This window comes from Odocoileus virginianus, chromosome 20 (genome assembly GCF_023699985.2).
Source record: "Odocoileus virginianus isolate 20LAN1187 ecotype Illinois chromosome 20, Ovbor_1.2, whole genome shotgun sequence".
Taxonomy (NCBI): Eukaryota; Metazoa; Chordata; class Mammalia; order Artiodactyla; family Cervidae; genus Odocoileus; species Odocoileus virginianus.
Genome location: NC_069693.1, coordinates 6,087 through 10,148, shown reverse-complemented (window position 1 = coordinate 10,148; position 4,062 = coordinate 6,087). Strand labels below are relative to the sequence as shown.

General features: G+C 39.1%; 1 pseudogene; it reads right to left on the bottom strand.

Annotated features, from left to right (window-relative positions):
* Window positions 1–1,589: 1,589 nt before the first annotated feature.
* Window positions 1,590–2,543, bottom strand: LOC139029970 (zinc finger protein 675-like; annotated as a pseudogene).
* Window positions 2,544–4,062: the final 1,519 nt, after the last annotated feature.

Sequence of the window (4,062 nt, the reverse complement as noted above, 5' to 3'; positions counted from 1 at the left end):
TCATTGAAGTGGGGGGGGCGCCTGTGAAGTAGAACCTGGGGTTCAGCAAGACTGCTGATCACAAGGTGGGTGGTTGTCTAGAGCAGGTGCTCACAGGACTGGCTGGTGTGAGTTCAAGGACCTGCAGATGCTGCTCCCCAGACAGATGCTGAGGCAGCAACAGCATGGAGCAGTTCAGGTAAGCTCTCAACAGTACTCTGTATAATCCTTATTAGAACCGTCACAATGTCCCTGCAGCTACAGAGAGGGGGGGAAAGTACAATGGAGAAATGATGGGAAATATCCAATTATTTGACGCTTAAATGCAGTAAGGAAACTAATTGTTACAGATATGATCCCTCTGTGCTAACATAGAGTTAATTGTTAGGTATTCTTCCCTGCAACCTTAAATCAGTAGGTTGACACTTCATTCATTACTCACCAACTTTATCACAAGAAACCATCAGTTTTATTAACATGTAATGTCACACATAGTCAGAATAAAACCATTTCCAATCCACTGTGTAACTGATTAAATACAGATTACAAGCATAAACAATGATATTCATTCCTTTGATACAATGATCTCAGAACTGTGATTTCTACGGTTACAAAATGGAGGCTAATCATTTACGAATGAAACAAGATGTACATGACTTTTCTGAGAAGGGTTTCCATACATTTTTAGGGTATCAGAGGTATCTTTATTTGAAACATGTCAACTAATATTCATGACTTCTGTTGATATTATAAAGACACATCAAGAATTCAGTGAACTGTCATTGTATTTTCCTTAAAATGCAAGTGATATAACTATTGAAAATGTGCATCTTACTTTAATATGTAGAATTAATTCCTAAACACTTACTTCATGGTGACCTATAGGGATGTTTGACATGAATGACTAACACCTCCATTTAAATGTTCAGTGTACATGCTACATCACTGTGTCCTTAATCTCCTAATGGAGAATAAATATAAATGATTTCTCTCTAGGATAGAAGGTCTTGTTTCATCTTTGAGTAGCAATATCAAAAATATAACTTTGCATACACACTAAAAATGAAGCATAGCAGCATGGAGTAATTTGAGAGTTGAATAACATATCTTGGTTTTTAAATAATCACAAGTTGTGTCAATACAAACAAAGATACATTGCTAATAATTGTACATTTCTTAATACTAATCCTTCATCTTGTGATCCATACTAACATATCAATTTTCTATCTGTTTTAACTATGGATTACTATCTGCAATACTTCTCCTGAAGAGGAACTTCAAATTGGATGAATGAACAATCAAATAGGATTGATGAAATGCTTTCAAGTGTGCGGGCTTCCCTGATAGCTCAGTTGGTAAAGAACCCACCTCCCACTCCAGTATTCTGGCCTGGAGAATTCCATGGACACAGTCCATGGGGTTCCAAAGAGTTGGACATGACTGAGCAACTTTCACTTTTTCTAGTGTGCAATTTCTGGTATTTATTTAGATTTAATTTTCATCAAATACTTTTCTACATTTTTTTCATGTCATTCCTTATCTTACTTAAATAAATGGCCTTGTATTTTCTGAAGTGTATGTTTAGGACAAACCTCTTCCATCACTTATTACTAGAGTTTCTCTCCAGCATGTGCTTTCTGATGTTTAGTAAGGTGAGAGCTCTGATTAAAGCCTTTGCCACTTTCCCTAGAGTTATAAGGTTTTCCCTCCAGTATGAATTCTCTTATGTTGAGTAAGATGTGAGTTCTTGATAAAGGCTTTTCCACATTCTTTACATTTGTAAGGTTTCTCTCCAGTATGAATTCGCTGGTGTTGAATAAGACTTGAGTGGTGACCGAAGGCTTTTCCGCATTCTTCACATTTATAAGGTTTCTCTCCAGTATGAATTATCTGATGGTAAGTAAGACCTGAGTGCTTGCTAAAGTCTTTGCCACAATCCTTACATTTATAAGGCCTCTCCCCAGTATGAATTCGCTGGTGTTGAGTAAGAGTTGAGTTCTGACTAAAGGCTTTGCCACATTTCACACATTTGTGTGATTTCTGCTGCATATGAATTACCTGATGTTGAGTAAGACACGAGCTACAAGGAAACACTTTGCCACATTCTTTACATTTGTTTGGTTTCTCCCTAGCATGAACTTGCTGATGCAGACTGAAATGTGAACACCTAAAAATTGCTTTGCCACTTTCCTTACCCTTATAAGGTTTCTGCTCTGTATGGATTCACTCATGTTGAGTCAGCTTTGAGTTCTGATTAAAGGTTTTGCCACACTTTGTACATTTATAATGCTTCCCCCCATATGAATTCGCTAATGTTGACTAAGATTTGAGCAAGACATAAATGCCTTTCCACATTCCTTACATTCATAAGGTTTCTTGCCAGTGTGGATTTGCCAATCTTGACTAAGCTTTGAATTCTGATTAGAGGCATTGCCACACTCTGTACCTTTGAAAGGTTTCCATCCTGAATGAATTTTCCTGTGTCTACTTAGACTGGATGAGTTAGTAAAGGTTTTCTCACATTTCTTACACTTGTAACTTTTCTGCAGATCCTGAATATTCTGCTGTTGAGTAAGATTTGAAGGCTGATTAGAAATATCACTATATTCACAATTATAAGTCTTCTCTCCTGTATGTGTACTCTTCTTCAGTGGAAGACCTGATGTTTGATAAAAGATATTCCTACATGTACTATTTTTAGAATCCTTGTCTGAAGATTGAGGTCCCTGATGTTTCATAGGGTTAGAGTCTTGTTCAGTTTTAGACCCAGTTTCATTGCATGAATAACTTCGCACTCCAATTCTTGTAATTATTGGGGGTAGAGCTCTTACTTAAAGCCTGATTCATGTTATTACATGTGAGAAGTTGTTCCATATTAACCATATCATGATGTGTATTGAACAATGATGGTGGGATTAACTCTTTTCCATTATTATCAACATTACACATTTTGGAACAGAGAGAAACTGTCTCTTGGTGGAAGAATAATGACTCCTTGCTCACAGATCCCTCAAATTCATTATATTGTGAGTTTCCCCCATCATTTTTAAATTTCTGGTTTTCAGACATGCTTGAATGTATGTGTAATCAAAGCCTGTGTTCAGAGCAGTTTGAATGAGTATTTGCAGTAGAGACTGGATGACTTTCCAGATTTTCCACATTCCCCTTCAGAGAACGTGTATGTTTCAAAAAATGATTTAAGCCTTTGCTTGAAAAGATAAGCTTCTCTGAGTTGTTGATCACTGAAATGGGTGTTTTCCCCAATTTGACTCACATTGCTCATTTCTTTTGGCAGTAATGTCTGCATTATGTGAAACTGTGTCAGTTCCTTTATGTCCATATAAACATCTTCTAGGTCTTTCACAGACCCCCGTATATTCCTGGTCTTTCATTAAATGGTCATTTCCAAGGTGAGCTCTTTCATATAGTCCTAGGTTTGCTTTTTGGATTAAATTTTCAAACCTTGGATTCTTTGACATCAAACCATGGGTGTTGTGAGAAGACACAGCTGAAAGATACCAAATAGAAGCTTTCTTATCTACTATTCTCAGTGAATATCCTTAAAGATTTAGAGAAAATAGAGACACAAGGATCAAGATGCCAGAGGATTAGGCAGATTGGAGTTCATCTCTCTCCACAAATGCATCAAGCATACATCAGAATTGGAACAATTCTCACAGAGCCCCCTCTGAACACTAGCAGAGGACCTATAACACCTAAAAGGACAAGAAAGATTCCCACTTAGCCAGGTAGGACCAAAGAAAGAAGAAGGAAGAGGAGAGGAAGTGGGATGGGGCCTGCAACCCTGGGGGGATCTGAAGAGAGGAGGTCTCCATGTCCTGGAGAAGCCCCTCACTGGGGGAGAGCCCAGTTGGGACAGAAGGGGAGCCTCATCCTCTGTGGGAAGAGAACATGGCAACCAGTCTGTGGCAGCAGGACAGAGTGAGACCTGCACACGGGGTACTGACCCCTGCCCTGCCCACCCAGCCTGAGAGGGTGTCCACCGCTGCAGACAAGGGCTGGGTGCTGGAACGTGGGGTTTGGAGAGCAGACCCAGGCAGAGGACTGCGGTTGGCCATGAGG